The following is a 19,786-nucleotide window of genomic DNA, read 5'->3' as shown; positions in this document are numbered from 1 at the left end:
ATTTGTTCATTTGTTCATTTGTTCATTTGTTCATTTGTTCGTTTGCTCATTTGTTCGTTTGTTCGTTTGTTCATTTGTTCTTTTGTTCATTTGTTCATTTGTTCATTTGTTCATTTGTTCATTTGTTCATTCGTTCATTTGTTCATTTGTTCAATTGTTCATTTGTACATTTGTACATTTGTTCATTTGTTCATTTGTTCATTTGTTCATTTGTTCATTTGTTCATTTATTCATTTGTTCATTTGTTCATTTGTTCATTTGTCCCTTTGTTCATTTGTTCATTTATTCATCTGTTCATTTGTTCATTTCTTCATTTGTTCATTCGTTCATTCGTTCATTCGTTCATTCGTTCATTCGTTCATTCGTTCATTCGTTCATTCGTTCATTCATTCATTCGTTCATTTGTTCATTTGTCCATTTGTTCATTTGTTCATTTGTTCATTTGTTCATTTGTCCATTTGTTCATTTGTTCATTTGTTCATTTGTTCATTTGTTCATTTGTTCATTTGTTCATTTGTTCATTTGTTCATTTGTTCATTTGTTCATTTGTTCATTTGTTCATTTGTTCATTTGTTCATTTGTTCATTTGTTCATTTGTTCAATTGTTCATCTGTTCATTTGTACATTTGTTCATTTGTTCATTTGTAGATTTGTACATTTTTCAAATTGTTCATTTGTTTATTTGTTCGATTGTTCATCTGTTCATTGATTCATTTGTTCATTTGTCCATTTGATCGTTTGTTCATTTCTCATCTTGTTTATTTGTTCATTTCTTAACTTGTTCATTTATTAATTTGTTCATATGTTAATTGATCCATTTTTGGATTTGTTCATTTCTTCAATTCTTCATTTCTTGAGTTGTTCATTTGTTCGTTTGTCAACTTGTTCATTTGTTCTTTTGACCAGTTGTTCATATGTTCATGTTATTGTTTGTTCATTTCTCAACTTATTCATTTGTTCATTTGTTCATTTGTTCATTTGTTCATTTGTTCATTTGTTCATTTGTTCATTTGTTCAATTGTTCATCTGTTCATTTGTACATTTGTTCATTTGTTCATTTGTTCATTTGTTCATTTGTTCATTTGTTCAATTGTTCATCTGTTCATTTGTACATTTGTTCATTTGTTCATTTGTTCATTTGTTCATTTGTTCATTTGTTCGTTTGTTCATTTGTTCATTTGTTCATTTGTTCATTTGTTCATTTGTTCATTTGTTCATTTGTTCGTTTGCTCATTTGTTCGTTTGTTCGTTTGTTCATTTGTTTATTTGTTCATTTGTTCATTTGTTCATCTGTTCATTTGTTCATTTGTTCATTTGTTCATTTGTAGATTTGTACATTTTTCAAATTGTTCATTTGTTTATTGGTTCGATTGTTCATCTGTTCATTGATTCATTTGTTCATTTGTCCATTTGTTCGTTTGTTCATTTGTTCCTTTGTTCGTTTGTTCATTTGTTCATTTGTTCATTTGTTCATTTGTTCAATCTTTCATTTGTACATTTGTTCATTTGTTCGTTTGCTCATTTGTTCGTTTGTTCGTTTGTTCATTTGTTTATTTGTTCATTTGTTCATTTGTTCATTTGTTCATTATTTCACTGGTTCATTTGTTCATTTGTTCATTTGTTCATTTGTTCATTTGTTCATTTGTTCATTTGTTCATTTGTTCATTTGTTCATTTGTTCATATGTTCATTCGTTCAATGGTTCATTTGTTCATTTGTTCATTTGTTCATTTGTCCATTTGTTCGTTTGTTCATTTGTTTCTTTGTTCATTGGTTCATTTGTTTCTTTGTTCACTTGTTCATTTTGTTCCTTTGTTCGTTTGTTCGCATTTTCGTTTGTTCATTTGTTCATTTGTTCATTTGTTCATTTATTCATTTGTTCATTTGTTCATTTGTTCATTTGTTCATTTGTTCATTTGTTCATTTTTTCATTTGTTCATTTGTTCATTTGTTCATTTGTTCATTTGTTCATTGGTTCATTTGTTCATTTGTTCATTTGTTCATTTGTTCATTTGTTCATTTGTTCATTTGTTCATTTGTTCATTTGTTCATTTGTTCATTTGTTCATTTGTTCATTTGTTCATTTGTTCATTTGTTCATTTGTTCATTTGTTCATTTGTTCATTCGTTCATTTGTTCATTCGTTCATTTGTTCATTTGTTCATTTGTTCATTTGTTCATTTGTTCATTTGTTCATTTGTTCATTTGTTCATTTGTTCATTTGTTCATTTGTTCATTTGTTCATTTGTTCATTTGTTCATTTGTTCATTTGTTCATTTGTTCATTTGTTCATTTGTTCATTTGTTCATTTGTTCATTTGTTCATTTTTTCATTTGTTCATTTGTTCATTTGTTCATTTGTTCATTTGTTCATTGGTTCATTTGTTCATTTGTTCATTTGTTCATTTGTTCATTTGTTCATTTGTTCATTTGTTCATTCGTTCAATGGTTCATTTGTTCAATTGTTCATTTGTTCATTTATTCATTTGTTCAATTGTCCATTTGTTCATTTGTTCATTTGTTCATCTGTTCATTTGTTCATTTGTACATTTGTTCATTTGTTCATTTGTTCATTTGTTCATTTGTTCATTTGTAGATTTGTACATTTTCCAAATTGTTCATTTGTTTATTTGTTCGATTGTTCATCTGTTCATTGATTCATTTGTTCATTTGTCCATTTGTTCGTTTGTTCATTTGTTCCTTTTTTCGTTTGTTCATTTGTTCATTTGTTCATTCGTTCAATCTTTCATTTGTTCATTTGTTCATTTGTTCATTTGTTCATTTGTCCATGTGTTCATTTGTTCATTTGTTCATCTGTTCATTTGTTCATTTGTTCATTTGTTCATTCGTTCATTCGTTCATTCGTAAATTCGTCCATTCGTTCATTCATTCATTCGTTCATTTGTTCATTTGATCATTTGTTCATTTGTTCATTTGTTAGTTGCTTCATTTGTTCACTTTTACATTTGTTCATTTGTTCATTTGTTCATTTGTTCATTGGTTCATTTGTTCATTTGTTCATTTGTTCATTTGTTCATTTGTTCATTTGTTCATTTGTTCATTTGTTCATTTGTTCATTTGTTCATTTGTTCATTTGTTCATTTGTTCATTTGTTCATTTGTTCATTTGTTCATTTGTTCATTTGTTCATTTGTTCATTTGTTCATTTGTTCATTTGTTCATTTTTTCATTTGTTCATTTGTTCATTTGTTCATTTGTTCATTTGTTCATTTGTCCATTTGTTCATTTGTTCATTTGTTCATTTGTTCATTTGTTCATTTGTTCATTTGTTCATTTGTTCATTCGTTCAATGGTTCATTTGTTCAATTGTTCATTTGTTCATTTGTTCATTTGTTCAATTGTCCGTTTGTTCATTTGTTCATTTGTTCATCTGTTCATTTGTTCATTTGTACATTTGTTCATTTGTTCATTTGTTCATTTGTTCATCTGTTCATTTGTTCATTTGTACATTTGTTCATTTGTTCATTTGTTCATTTGTTCATTTTTTCATTTGTTCATTTGTTCATTTGTTCATTTGTTCATTTGTTCATTTGTCCATTTGTTCATTTGTTCATTTGTTCATTTGTTCATTTGTTCATTTGTTCATTTGTTCATTCGTTCAATGGTTCATTTGTTCAATTGTTCATTTGTTCATTTGTTCATTTGTTCAATTGTCCGTTTGTTCATTTGTTCATTTGTTCATCTGTTCATTTGTTCATTTGTACATTTGTTCATTTGTTCATTTGTTCGATTGTTCATCTGTTCATTGATTCATTTGTTCATTTGTCCATTTGTTCGTTTGTTCATTTGTTCCTTTGTTCGTTTGTTCATTTGTTCATTTGTTCATTTGTTCAATCTTTCACTTGTTCATTTGTTCATTTGTTCATTTGATCATTTGTTCATTTGTTCATTTGTTCGTTTGTTCGTTTGTTCATTTGTTCATTTGTTCATTTGTTCATTTGTTCATTTGTTCATTTGTTCATTTGTTCATTTGTTCATTTGTTCATTTGTTCATTTGTTCATTTCTCATCTTGTTTATTTGTTCATTTCTTAACTTGTTCATTTATTAATTTGTTCATATGTTAGTTGATCCATTTTTGGATTTGTTCATTTCTTCAATTCTTCATTTCTTGAGTTGTTCATTTGTTCGTTTGTCAACTTGTTCATTTGTTCATTTGATCAGTTGTTCATATGTTCATTTTATTGTTTGTTCATTTCTCAACTTATTCATTTGTTCATTTGTTCATTTGTTCAATTGTTCATTTGTTCATTTGTACATTTGTGCATTTGTTCATTTGCTCATATGTTCATTTGTACATTTGTGCATCTGTTCACTTGTTCATTTGTTCATTTGTCCATTCGTTAGTTTGTTCATTTGTTCATTTGTTCATTTGTTCATTTGTACATTTGTGCATCTGTTCATTTGTTCATTTGTTCATTGGTACATTTGTTCATTTGTTCATGTGTTCATTTGTTCATTTGTTCATTCGTTCAATGGTTCATTTGTTCATTTGTTCAATTGTTCATTTGTTCATTTGTTCATTTGTTCATTTGTCCATTTGTTCATTTGTTCATTTGTTCATCTGTTCATTTGTTCATTTGTTCATTTGTCCATTTGTTCATTTGTTCATTTGTTCATCTGTTCATTTGTTCATTTGTTCATTTGTTCATTCGTTCATTCGTACATTCGTCCATTCGTTCATTCATTCATTCGTTCATTTGTTCATTTGATCATTTGTTCATTTGTTCACTTGTTAGTTGCTTCATTTGTTCACTTGTTCACTTTTACATTTGTTCATTTGTTCATTTGTTCATTTGTTCATTGGTTCATTTGTTCATTTGTTCATGTGTTCATTTGTTCATTTGTTCATTTGGTCTTTTGTTCATCTGTTCATTTGTTCATTTGTTCATTTGTACATTTGTTCATTTGGTCATTTGTTCATTTGTACATTTGTTCATTTGTTCATTTGTTCATTTGTTCATTTGTTCATTTGTTCAGTTCTTGATTTGTTCATTTGTTCATTTCTTCATTTGTTCGTTTGTTCGTTTGTTCATTTGTTCATTTGTAGATTTGTACATTTTGCAAATTGTTCATTTGTTTATTTGTTCGATTGTTCATCTGTTCATTGATTCATTTGTTCATTTGTCCATTTGTTCGTTTGTTCATTTGTTCCTTTGTTCGTTTGTTCATTTGTTTATTTGTTCATTTGTTCATTTGTTCATTTGTTCGTTTGTTCGTTTGTTCATTTGTTCATTTGATCATTTGTTCATTTGTTCATTTGTTCGTTTGTTCGTTTGTTCATTTGTTCTCTTGTTCATTTGTTCATTTATTCATTTGTTCATTTGTTCATTTGTTCATTTGTTCATTTGTTCATTTGTTCATTTGTTCATTTGTTCATTTGTTCAATTGTTCATTTGTTCATTTGTACATTTGTTCATTTGTTCATTTGTTCATTTGTTCATTTGTTCATTTGTTCATTTATTCATTTGTTCATTTGTTCATTTGTTCATTTGTCCATTTGTTCATTTGTTCATTTGTTCATCTGTTCATTTGTTCATTTCTTCATTTGTTCATTCGTTCATTCGTTCATTCGTTCATTCGTTCATTCGTTCATTCGTTCATTCATTCATTCGTTCATTTGTTCATTTGTCCATTTGTTCATTTGTTCATTTGTTCATCTGTTCATTTCTTCATTTGTGCATTTGTTCATTTGTTCATTTGTTCATTTGTTCATTTGTTCATTTGTTCATTTGTTCATTTGTTCATTTGTTCATTTGTTCATTTGTTCATTTGTTCATTTGTTCATTTGTTCATTTGTTCATTTGTTCATTTGTTCATTTGTTCATTCGTTCATTTGTTCATTTGTTCATTTGTTCATTTGTTCATTTGTTCATTTGTTCAATTGTTCATCTGCTCATTTGTACATTTGTTCATTTGTTCATTTGTTCATTTGTTCATTTGTTCATTTGTTCATTTGTCCATTTGTTCGTTTGTTCATTTGTTCCTTTGTTCATTGGTTCATTTGTTTCTTTTTTCACTTGTTCATTTTGTTCCTTTGTTCGTTTGTTCGCTTTTTCGTTTGTTCGTTTGTTCATTTGTTCATTTGTTCATTTGTTCATTTGTTCATGTGTTCATTTGTTCATTTGTTCATTCGTTCAATGTTTCATTTGTTCATTTGTTCAATTGTTCATTTGTTCATTTGTTTATTTGTCCATTTGTTCATTTGTTCATTTGTTCATCTGTTCATTTGTTCATTTGTTCATTTGTTCATTTGTTCAATCTTTCATTTGTACATTTGTTCATTTGTTCGTTTGCTCATTTGTTCGTTTGTTCGTTTGTTCATTTGTTTATTTGTTCATTTGTTCATTTGTTCATTTGTTCATTAGTTCAATGGTTCACTTGTTCATTTGTTCATTTGTTCATTTGTTCATTTGTTCATTTGTTCATTTGTTCATTTGTTCATTTGTTCATTTGTTCATTTGTTCATTTGTTCATTTGTTCATATGTTCATTCGTTCAATGGTTCATTTGTTCATTTGTTCATTTGTTCATTTGTTCATTTGTCCATTTGTTCGTTTGTTCATTTGTTCCTTTGTTCATTGGTTCATTTGTTTCTTTGTTCACTTGTTCATTTGGTTCCTTTGTTCGTTTGTTCGCTTTTTCGTTTGTTCATTTGTTCATTTGTTCATTTGTTCATTTGTTCGTTTGTTTGTTTGTTCATTTGTTCATTTGATCATTTGTTCATTTGTTCATTTGTTCGTTTGTTCGTTTGTTCATTTGTTCTTTTGTTCATTTGTTCATTTGTTCATTTGTTCATTTGTTCATTTGTTCATTTGTTCATTTGTTCATTTGTTCATTTGTTCATTTGTTCATTTGTTCATTTGTTCAATTGTTCATTTGTTCATTTGTACATTTGTTCATTTGTTCATTTGTTTATTTGTTCATTTGTTCATTTGTTCATTTATTCATTTGTTCATTTGTTCATTTGTTCATTTGTCCATTTGTTCATTTGTTCATTTGTTCATCTGTTCATTTGTTCATTTCTTCATTTGTTCATTCGTTCATTCGTTCATTCGTTCATTCGTTCATTCGTTCATTCGTTCATTCGTTCATTCGTTCATTCATTCATTCGTTCATTTGTTCATTTGTCCATTCGTTCATTTGTTCATTTGTTCATTTGTTCATTTGTCCATTTGTTCATTTGTTCATTTGTTCATTTGTTCATTTGTTCATTTGTTCATTTGTTCATTTGTTCATTTGTTCATTTGTTCATTTGTTCATTTGTTCATTTGTTCATTTGTTCATTTGTTCATTTGTTCATTTGTTCATTTGTTCATTTGTTCATTTGTTCATTTGTTCATTTGTTCATTTGTTCATTTGTTCATTTGTTCATTTGTTCATTTGTTCAATTGTTCATCTGTTCATTTGTACATTTGTTCATTTGTTCATTTGTAGATTTGTACATTTTTCAAATTGTTCATTTGTTTATTTGTTCGATTGTTCATCTGTTCATTGATTCATTTGTTCATTTGTCCATTTGATCGTTTGTTCATTTCTCATCTTGTTTATTTGTTCATTTCTTAACTTGTTCATTTATTAATTTGTTCATATGTTAATTGATCCATTTTTGGATTTGTTCTTTTCTTCAATTCTTCATTTCTTGAGTTGTTCATTTGTTCGTTTGTCAACTTGTTCATTTGTTCTTTTGACCAGTTGTTCATATGTTCATTTTATTGTTTGTTCATTTCTCAACTTATTCATTTGTTCATTTGTTCATTTGTTCATTTGTTCATTTGTTCAATTGTTCATCTGTTCATTTGTACATTTGTTCATTTGTTCATTTGTTCATTTGTTCATTTGTTCATTTGTTCATTTGTTCAATTGTTCATCTGTTCATTTGTACATTTGTTCATTTGTTCATTTGTTCATTTGTTCGTTTGTTCATTTGTTCATTTGTTCATTTGTTCATTTGTTCATTTGTTCATTTGTTCGTTTGCTCATTTGTTCGTTTGTTCGTTTGTTCATTTGTTCTTTTGTTCATTTGTTCATTTGTTCATTTGTTCATTTGTTCATTTGTTCATTTGTTCATTTGTTCATTTGTTCATTCGTTCATTTGTTCATTTGTTCAATTGTTCATTTGTTCATTTGTACATTTGTTCATTTGTTCATTTGTTCATTTGTTCATTTGTTCATTTGTTCATTTATTCATTTGTTCATTTGTTCATTTGTTCATTTGTCCCTTTGTTCATTTGTTCATTTATTCATCTGTTCATTTGTTCATTTCTTCATTTGTTCATTCGTTCATTCGTTCATTCGTTCATTCGTTCATTCGTTCATTCGTTCATTCGTTCATTCGTTCATTCATTCATTCGTTCATTTGTTCATTTTTCCATTTGTTCATTTGTTCATTTGTTCATTTGTTCATTTGTCCATTTGTTCATTTGTTCATTTGTTCATTTGTTCATTTGTTCATTTGTTCATTTGTTCATTTGTTCATTTGTTCATTTGTTCATTTGTTCATTTGTTCATTTGTTCATTTGTTCATTTGTTCATTTGTTCATTTGTTCATTTGTTCATTTGTTCAATTGTTCATCTGTTCATTTGTACATTTGTTCATTTGTTCATTTGTAGATTTGTACATTTTTCAAATTGTTCATTTGTTTATTTGTTCGATTGTTCATCTGTTCATTGATTCATTTGTTCATTTGTCCATTTGATCGTTTGTTCATTTCTCATCTTGTTTATTTGTTCATTTCTTAACTTGTTCATTTATTAATTTGTTCATATGTTAATTGATCCATTTTTGGATTTGTTCATTTCTTCAATTCTTCATTTCTTGAGTTGTTCATTTGTTCGTTTGTCAACTTGTTCATTTGTTCTTTTGACCAGTTGTTCATATGTTCATTTTATTGTTTGTTCATTTCTCAACTTATTCATTTGTTCATTTGTTCATTTGTTCATTTGTTCAATTGTTCATCTGTTCATTTGTACATTTGTTCATTTGTTCATTTGTTCATTTGTTCATTTGTTCATTTGTTCAATTGTTCATCTGTTCATTTGTACATTTGTTCATTTGTTCATTTGTTCATTTGTTCATTTGTTCATTTGTTCGTTTGTTCATTTGTTCATTTGTTCATTTGTTCATTTGTTCATTTGTTCATTTGTTCATTTGTTCGTTTGCTCATTTGTTCGTTTGTTCGTTTGTTCATTTGTTTATTTGTTCATTTGTTCATTTGTTCATCTGTTCATTTGTTCATTTGTTCATTTGTTCATTTGTAGATTTGTACATTTTTCAAATTGTTCATTTGTTTATTGGTTCGATTGTTCATCTGTTCATTGATTCATTTGTTCATTTGTCCATTTGTTCGTTTGTTCATTTGTTCCTTTGTTCGTTTGTTCATTTGTTCATTTGTTCATTTGTTCATTTGTTCAATCTTTCATTTGTACATTTGTTCATTTGTTCGTTTGCTCATTTGTTCGTTTGTTCGTTTGTTCATTTGTTTATTTGTTCATTTGTTCATTTGTTCATTTGTTCATTTGTTCATTATTTCAATGGTTCATTTGTTCATTTGTTCATTTGTTCATTTGTTCATTTGTTCATTTGTTCATTTGTTCATTTGTTCATTTGTTCATTTGTTCATATGTTCATTCGTTCAATGGTTCATTTGTTCATTTGTTCATTTGTTCATTTGTCCATTTGTTCGTTTGTTCATTTGTTCCTTTGTTCATTGGTTCATTTGTTTCTTTGTTCACTTGTTCATTTTGTTCCTTTGTTCGTTTGTTCGCATTTTCGTTTGTTCATTTGTTCATTTGTTCATTTGTTCATTTATTCATTTGTTCATTTGTTCATTTGTTCATTTGTCCATTTGTTCATTTGTTCATTTGTTCATCTGTTCATTTGTTCATTTCTTCATTTGTTCATTTGTTCATTCGTTCAATGGTTCATTTGTTCATTTGTTCATTTGTTCATTTGTTCATTTGTTCATTTGTTCATTTGTTCATTTGTTCATTTGTCCATTTGTTCGTTTGTTCATTTGTTCCTTTGTTCATTGGTTCATTTGTTTCTTTGTTCACTTGTTCATTTTGTTCCTTTGTTCGTTTGTTCGCTTTTTCGTTTGTTCGTTTGTTCATTTGTTCATTTGTTCATTTGTTCATGTGTTCATTTGTTCATTTGTTCATTCGTTCAATGATTCATTTGTTCATTTGTTCATTTGTTCATTTGTTCATTTGTTCATTTGTTCATTTGTTCATTTGTTCATTTGTTTATTTGTTCATTTGTTCATTTGTTCATTTGTTCATTATTTCAATGGTTCATTTGTTCATTTGTTCATTTGTTCATTTGTTCATTTGTTCATTTGTTCATTTGTTCATTTGTTCATTTGTTCATTTGTTCATTTGTTCATTTGTTCATTTGTTCATTTGTTCATATGTTCATTCGTTCAATGGTTCATTTGTTCATTTGTTCATTTGTTCATTTGTCCATTTGTTCGTTTGTTCATTTGTTCCTTTGTTCATTGGTTCATTTGTTTCTTTGTTCACTTGTTCATTTTGTTCCTTTGTTCGTTTGTTCGCATTTTCGTTTGTTCATTTGTTCATTTGTTCATTTGTTCATTTATTCATTTGTTCATTTGTTCATTTGTTCATTTGTCCATTTGTTCATTTGTTCATTTGTTCATCTGTTCATTTGTTCATTTCTTCATTTGTTCATTTGTTCATTCGTTCAATGGTTCATTTGTTCATTTGTTCATTTGTTCATTTGTTCATTTGTTCATTTGTTCATTTGTTCATTTGTCCATTTGTTCGTTTGTTCATTTGTTCCTTTGTTCATTGGTTCATTTGTTTCTTTGTTCACTTGTTCATTTTGTTCCTTTGTTCGTTTGTTCGCTTTTTCGTTTGTTCGTTTGTTCATTTGTTCATTTGTTCATTTGTTCATGTGTTCATTTGTTCATTTGTTCATTCGTTCAATGATTCATTTGTTCATTTGTTCATTTGTTCATTTGTTCATTTGTTCATTTGTTCATTTGTTCATTCGTTCATTTGTTCATTTGTTAATTTGTTCATTTGTTCATTTGTTCATTGGTTCATTTATTCATTTGTTCATTCGTTCATTTGTTCATTTCTTCAATTCTTCATTTCTTCATTTTTAACTTGTTCATTTGTTCGTTTGTTCATTTGTTTATTTGTTCATTTGTACATTTGTTCATTTGTACATTTGTTCATTTGTTCATTTGTTCATTTGTTCATTTGTTCATTTGTTCATTTGTTCATTTGTTCATTTGTTCATTTGTTCATTTGTTCATTTGTTCATTTGTTCATTTGTTCATTTGTTCATTAGTTCTTTTGTTCATTTGTTCATTTGTTCATTTGTTCATTTGTTCATTTGTTCATTTGTTCATTTGTTCATTTGTTCATTTGTTCATTTGTGCATTTGTTCATTTGTTCATTTGTTCATTTGTTCATTTGTTCATTTGTTCATTTGTTCATTTGTTCATTCGTTCATTTGTTCATTTGTTCATTGGTTCATTTATTCATTTGTTCATTCGTTCATTTGTTCATTTCTTCAATTCTTCATTTCTTCATTTTTAACTTGTTCATTTGTTCGTTTGTTCATTTGTTTATTTGTTCATTTGTACATTTGTTCATTTGTACATTTGTTCATTTGTTCATTTGTTCATTTGTTCATTTGTTCATTTGTTCATTTGTTCATTTGTTCATTTGTTCATTTGTTCATTTGTTCATTTGTTCATTTGTTCATTTGTTCATTTGTTCATTTGTTCATTTGTTCATTAGTTCTTTTGTTCATTTGTTCATTTGTTCATGTGTTCATTTGTTCATTCGTTCATTCGTTCGTTTGTTCATTTGTTCATTTGTCTACTCGCTCATTTGTTCATTTGTTCATTTGTTCACTTGTTCATTTTGTTCCTTTGTTCCTTTGTTCGTTTGTTCGTTTGTTCGTTTGTTCATTTATTCGTTTGTTCATTTGTTCATGTGTTCATTTGTTCATGTGTTCATTTGTTCATTTGTTCATTCGTACAATGGTTCATTTGTTCATGTGTTCATTTGTTCATTTGTTCACTTGTTCATTTGTTCATTTGTTCATTTGTACATTTGTGCATCTGTTCACTTGTTCATTTGTTCATTTGTCCATTCGTTAGTTTGTTCATTTGTTCGTTTGTTCATTTGTTTCTTTGTTCATTGGTTCATTTGTTCATTTGATCTTTTGTTCATTCGTTCAATGGTTCATTTGTTCATTTGTTCAATTGTTCATTTGTTCATTTGTTCATTTGTTCATTTGTTCATTTGTCCATTTGTTCATTTGTTCATTTGTTCATCTGTTCATTTGTTCATTTGTTCATTTGTTCATTTGTTCATTTGTTCATTTGTAGATTTGTACATTTTTCAAATTGTTCATTTGTTTATTTGTTCGATTGTTCATCTGTTCATTGATTCATTTGTCCATTTGTCCATTTGTTCGCTTGTTCATTTGTTCCTTTTTTCGTTTGTTCATTTGTTCATTTGTTCAATCTTTCATTTGTTCATTTGTTCATTTGTTCATTTGTTCATTTGTTCATTTGTTCATTTGTTCATTTGTTCATCTCTCATCTTGTTTATTTGTTCATTTCTTAACTTGTTCATTTATTAATTTGTTCATATGTTAATTGATCCATTTTTGGATTTGTTCATTTCTTCAATTCTTCATTTCTTGAGTTGTTCATTTGTTCGTTTGTCAACTTGTTCATTTGTTCATTTGATCAGTTGTTCATATGTTCATTTTATTGTTTGTTCATTTCTCAACTTATTCATTTGTTCATTTGTTCATTTGTTCATTTGTCCATTTGTTCGTTTGTTCACTTGTTCCTTTGTTCGTTTGTTCATTTGTTCATTTGTTCATTTGTTCATTTGTTCATTTGTTCATTTGTTCAATGTTTCATTTGTTCATTTGTTCATTTGTTCATTTGTTCATTTGTTCATTTCTCATCTTGTTTATTTGTTCATTTCTTAACTTGTTCATTTATTAATTTGTTCATATGTTAGTTGATCCATTTTTGGATTTGTTCATTTCTTCAATTCTTCATTTCTTGAGTTGTTCATTTGTTCGTTTGTCAACTTGTTCATTTGTTCATTTGATCAGTTGTTCATATGTTCATTTTATTGTTTGTTCATTTCTCAACTTATTCATTTGTTCATTTGTTCATTTGTTCAATTGTTCATTTGTTCATTTGTACATTTGTGCATTTGTTCATTTGCTCATATGTTCATTTGTACATTTGTGCATCTGTTCACTTGTTCATTTGTTCATTTGTCCATTCGTTAGTTTGTTCATTTGTTCATTTGTTCATTTGTTCATTTGTTCGTTTGTTCATTTGTACATTTGTTCCTTTGTTCATTGGTTCATTTGTTCATTTGTTCACTTGTTCATTTTGTTCATTTGTTCATTTGTTCATTTGTTCATTTGTTCATTCGTTCAATGGTTCATTTGTTCATTTGTTCATTTGTTCATTTGTTCATTTGTTCATTTGTTCATTCGTTCAATGTTTCATTTGTTCATTTGTTCATTTGTTCATGTGTTCATGTGTTCATTTGTTCATTTGTTCATTTGTTCATTTGTTCATTTGTTCATTTGTTCATTTGTTCATTTTGTTCATTTGTTCATTTGTACATTTGTGCATCTGTTCACTTGTTCATTTGTTCATTTGTCCATTCGTTAGTTTGTTCATTTGTTCATTTGTTCATTTGTTCATTTGTTCGTTTGTTCGTTTATTCATTTGTTCATTTGTTCATTTATTCATTTGTCCATTTGTTCATTTGTCCATTTATTCATTTGTTCATTTGTTCATCTGTTCATTTGTTCATTTGTTCATTCGTTCATTCGTACATTCGTCCATTCGTTCATTCATTCATTCGTTCATTTGTTCATTTGATCATTTGTTCATTTGTTCACTTGTTAGTTGCTTCATTTGTTCACTTGTTCACTTTTACATTTGTTCATTTGTTCATTTGTTCATTTGTTCATTGGTTCATTTGTTCATTTGTTCATTTGTTCATTTGTTCATTTGTTCATTTGTTCATTTGTTCATTTGTTCATTTGTTCATTTGTTCATTTGTTCATTTGGTCTTTTGTTCATCTGTTCATTTGTTCATTTGTTCATATGTAGAATTGTTCATTTGTTCATTTGTTCATTTGTACATTTGTTCATTTGTTCATTTGTTCATTTGTTCATTTGTTCATTTGTTCATTTGTTCAGTTCTTCATTTATTCATTTGTTCATTTCTTCATTTGTTCGTTTGTTCGTTTGTTCATTTGTTCATTTGTAGATTTGTACATTTTGCAAATTGTTCATTTGTTTATTTGTTCGATTGTTCATCTGTTCATTGATTCATTTGTTCATTTGTCCATTTGTTCGTTTGTACATTTGTTCCTTTGTTCGTATGTTCATTTGTTTATTTGTTCATTTGTTCATTTGTTCAATCTTTCACTTGTTCATTTGTTAATTTGTTCATTTGATCATTTGTTCATTTGTTCATTTGTTCGTTTGTTCGTTTGTTCATTTGTTCTTTTGTTCATTTGTTCATTTGTTCATTTGTTCATTTGTTCATTTGTTCATTTGTTCATTTGTTCATTTGTTCATTTGTTCATTTGTTCAATTGTTCATTTGTACATTTGTTCATTTGTTCATTTGTTCATTTGTTCATTTGTTCATTTGTTCATTTATTCATTTGTTCATTTGTTCATTTGTTCATTTGTCCATTTGTTCATTTGTTCATTTGTTCATCTGTTCATTTGTTCATTTCTTCATTCGTTCATTCGTTCATTCGTTCATTCGTTCATTCGTTCATTCGTTCATTCGTTCATTCATTCATTCGTTCATTTGTTCATTTGTCCATTTGTTCATTTGTTCATTTGTTCATCTGTTCATTTGTTCATTTGTGCATTTGTTCATTTGTTCATTTGTTCATTTGTTCATTTGTTCATTTGTTCATTTGTTCATTTGTTCATTTGTTCATTTGTCCATTTGTTCATTTGTTCATTTGTTCATCTGTTCATTTGTTCATTTGTGCATTTGTTCATTTGTTCATTTGTTCATTCGTTCAATGGTTCATTTGTTCATTTGTTCATTTGTTCATTTGTTCATTTGTTCATTTGTTCATTTGTTCATTTGTTCATTTGTTCATTTGTTCATATGTTCATTCGTTCAATGGTTCATTTGTTCATTTGTTCATTTGTTCATTTGTTCATTTGTCCATTTGTTCGTTTGTTCATTTGTTCATCTGTTCATTTGTTCATTTGTTCATTTGTTCATTTGTTCATTTGTAGATTTGTACATTTTTCAAATTGTTCATTTGTTTATTTGTTCGATTGTTCATCTGTTCATTGATTCATTTGTTCATTTGTCCATTTGTTCGTTTGTTCATTTGTTCCTTTGTTCGTTTGTTCATTTGTTCATTTGTCCATTTGTTCGTTTGTACATTTGTTCATCTGTTCATTTGTTCGTTTGTTCATTTGTTCATTTGTAGATTTGTACATTTTTCAAATTGTTCATTTGTTTATTTGTTCGATTGTTCATCTGTTCATTGATTCATTTGTTCATTTGTCCATTTGTTCGTTTGTTCATTTGTTCTTTGTTCGTTTGTTCATTTGTTCATTTGTTCATTTGTTCATTTGTTCAATCTTTCATTTGTTCATTTGTTCATTTGTTCATTTCTCATCTTGTTTATTTGTTCATTTCTTAACTTGTTCATTTATTAATTTGTTCATATGTTAATTGATCCAATTTTGGATTTGTTCATTTCTTCAATTCTTCATTTCTTGAGTTGTTCATTTGTTCGTTTGTCAACTTGTTCATTTGTTCATTTGATCAGTTGTTCATATGTTCATTTTATTGTTTGTTCATTTCTCAACTTATTCATTTGTTCATTTGTTCATTTGTTCAATTGTCCATTTTTGGATTTGTTCATTTCTTCAATTCTTCATTTCATATGTTGTTCATTCGTTCATTTGTTCATTTGTCCATTTGTTCATTTGTTCATTTTTTCATTTGTTCATTTGTTCATTTGTTCATTTGTTCATTTGTTCATTTGTTCATTTGTTCATTTGTTCATTTGTTCGCTTGCTCATTTGTTCGTTTGTTCGTTTGTTCATTTGTTTATTTGTTCATTTGTTCATTTGTTCATTTGTTCATTCGTTCAATGGTTCATTTGTTCATTTGTTCATTTGTTCATTTGTTCATTTGTTCATTTGTTCATTTGTTCATTTGTTCATTTGTTCATTTGTTCATTTGTTCATTTGTTCATTTGTTCATTTGTTCATTTGTTCATTTGTTCATTTGTTCATTGGTTCATTTATTCATTTGTTCATTTCTTCAATTCTTCATTTCTTCATTTGTTCATTTGTTCATTTGTTCATTTGTTCATTTGTTCATTTGTTCATTTGTTCATTCGTTCAATGGTTCATTTTTTCATTTGTTCATTTGTTCATGTGTTCATTTGTTCATTCGTTCATTCGTTCGTTTCTTCATTTGTTCATTTGTCTACTCGCTCATTTGTTCATTTGTTCATTTGTTCACTTGTTCATTTTGTTCCTTTGTTCGTTTGTTCGTTTGTTCGTTTGTTCGTTTGTTCGTTTGTTCGTTTGTTCGTTTGTTCGTTTGTTCGTTTGTTCGTTTGTTCGTTTGTTCGTTTGTTCGTTTGTTCGTTTATTCGTTTGTTCATTTGTTCATGTGTTCATTTGTTCATGAGTTCATTTGTTCATTTGTTCATTCGTACAATGGTTCATTTGTTCATGTGTTCATTTGTTCATTTGTTCATTTGTTCATTTGTTCATTTGTTCGTTTGTTAGTTTGTTCATTTGTTCATTTGTAGATTTGTATATTTTTCAAATTGTTCATTTGTTTATTTGTTCGATTGTTCATCTGTTCATTGATTCATTTGTTCATTTGTCCATTTGTTCGTTTGTTCATTTGTACCTTTGTTCGTTTGTTCATTTGTTCATTTGTTCATTTGTTCAATCTTTCACTTGTTCATTTGTTCATTAGTTCATTTGATCATTTGTTCATTTGTTCATTTGTTCGTTTGTTCGTTTGTTCGTTTGTTCATTTGTTCTTTTGTTCATTTGTTCATTTGTTCATTTGTTCATTTGTTCATTTGTTCATTTGTTCATTTGTTCATTTGTTCATTTGTTCATTTGTTCATTTGTTCATTTGTTCATTTGTTCATTTGTTCACTTGTTCATTCGTACATTTGTGCATCTGTTCATTTGTTCATTAACTCAATTGTTCATTTGTTCATTTGTTCATTTGTTCATTAGTTCATTGGTTCATTTGTTCATCTGTTCATTTGTTCATTTGTTCATTTGTTCATTTGTAGATTTGTACATTTTTCAAATTGTTCATTTGTTTATTTGTTCGATTGTTCATCTGTTCATTGATTCATTTGTTCATTTGTTCATTTGTCCATTTGTTCGTTTGTTCATTTGTTCCTTTGTTCGTTTGTTCATTTGTTCATTTGTTCATTTGTTCATTTGTTCAATGTTTCATTTGTTCATTTGTACATTTGTTCATTTGTTCATTTGTTCATTTGTTCATTTGTTCATTTATTTCATTTGTACATTTGTGCATCTGTTCACTTGTTCATTTCTTCATTTGTCCATTCGTTAGTTTGTTCATTTGTTCATTTGTTCATTTGTTCATTTGTTCATTTGTTCATTTGTCTACTCGCTAATTTGTTCATTGGTTCATTTGTTCATTTGATCATTTGTTCATTTGTTCACTTGTTCATTTTGTTCCTTTGTTCGTTTGTTCGTTTGTTCGTTTGTTCATTTGTTCATTTGTTCATGTGTTCATTTGTTCATTTGTTCATTTGTTCATTTGTTCATTTGTTCATTTGTTCATTTCTTCATTTGTTCATTTGTTCAATTGTTCATCTGTTCATTTGTTCGTTTGTTCGTTTGTTCGTTTGTTCATTTGTTCATTTGTTCATTTGTTCATTTGCTCAATTGTTCATTTGTTCATTTGTTCGTTTGCTCATTTGTTCGTTTGTTCATTTGTTCATTTGTTCATTTGCTCAATTGTTCATTTGTTCATTTGTTCGTTTGCTCATTTGTTCGTTTGTTCATTTGTTTATTTGTTCATTTGTTCATTTGTTCATTTGTTCATTCGTTCAATGGTTCATATGTTCATTTGTTCATTTGTTCAATTGTTCATTGGTTCATTTGTTCATTTGTTCATTTGTTCATTTGTTCATTTGTTCATTTGTTCATTTGTTCATTTGTTCATTCGTTCAATGGTTCATTTGTTCATTTGTTCAATTGTTCATTTGTTCATTTGTTCATTTGTTCATTTGTTCATTTGTTCATTGGTTCATTTGTTCATTTGTTCATTTGTTCATTTGTTCATTTGTTCATTTGTTCGTTTGTTCGTTTGTTCGTTTGTTCGTTTGTTCGTTTGTTCATTTGTTCGTTTGTTCATTTGTTCCTTTGTTCATTTGTTCATTTGTTCATTTGTTCATTTGTTCATTTGTTCATTTGTTCATTTGTTCATTTGTTCATTTGTTCATTTGTTCATTTGTTCATTTGTTCATTTGTTCATTTGTTCATTTGTTCATTTGTTCATTTGTTCATTTGTTCATTTGTACATTTGTTCATTTGTTCATTTGTTCATTTGTTCATTTGTTAATTTGTTCATTTGTTCATTTCCTCTTTGCTCATTTGTTCGTTTGTTCATTTGTTCGTTTGTTCATTTGTTCATTTGTTCATTTGTTCATTTGTTCAATTGTTCAATTGTTCATCTGTTCATTTGTACATTTGTTCATTTGTTCATTTGTTCATTTGTTCATTTGTTCATTTGTTCATTTGTTCGTTTGCTCATTTGTTCGTTTGTTCGTTTGTTCATTTGTTTATTTGTTCATTTGTTCATTTGTTCTTTCGTTCAATGGTTCATTTGTTCATTTGTTCATTTGTTCATTTGTTCATTTGTTCATTTGTTCATTTGTTCATTTGTTCATTTGTTCATTCGTTCAATGGTTCATTGGTTCATTTGTTCATTTGTTCATTTGTTCATTTGTTCATTTGTCCATTTGTTCAATGGTTCATTGGTTCATTTGTTCATTTGTTCATTTGTTTATTTGTTCATTTGTTCATTTGTTCATTTGTTCATTTGTTCATTTGTACATTTGTTCATTTGTTCATTTGTTCATTTGTTCATTTGTTCATTTGTTCATTTGTCCATTTGTTCGTTTGTTCATTTGTTCCTTTGTTCGTTTGTTCATTTGTTCATTTGTTCATTTGTTCATTTGTTCAATCTTTCATTTGTTCATTTGTTCATTTGTTCATTTCTCATCTTGTTTATTTGTTCATTTCTTAACTTGTTCATTTATTAATTTGTTCATATGTTAATTGATCCATTTTTGGATTTGTTCATTTCTTCAATTCTTCATTTCTTGAGTTGTTCATTTGTTCGTTTGTCAACTTGTTCATTTGTTCATTTGATCAGTTGTTCATATGTTCATTTTATTGTTTGTTCATTTCTCAACTTATTCATTTGTTCATTTGTTCATTTGTTCAATTGTCCATTTTTGGATTTGTTCATTTCTTCAATTCTTCATTTCATATGTTGTTCATTCGTTCATTTGTTCATTTGTCCATTTGTTCATTTGTTCATTTTTTCATTTGTTCATTTGTTCATTTGTTCATTTGTTCATTTGTTCATTTGTTCATTTGTTCATTTGTTCGCTTGCTCATTTGTTCGTTTGTTCGTTTGTTCATTTGTTTATTTGTTCATTTGTTCATTTGTTCA

This window comes from Megalopta genalis, unplaced genomic scaffold (genome assembly GCF_051020955.1).
Source record: "Megalopta genalis isolate 19385.01 unplaced genomic scaffold, iyMegGena1_principal scaffold0025, whole genome shotgun sequence".
Taxonomy (NCBI): Eukaryota; Metazoa; Arthropoda; class Insecta; order Hymenoptera; family Halictidae; genus Megalopta; species Megalopta genalis.
The sequence above is the reverse complement of the archived record's forward strand: the minus strand, read 5'-3'. Positions refer to the sequence as shown.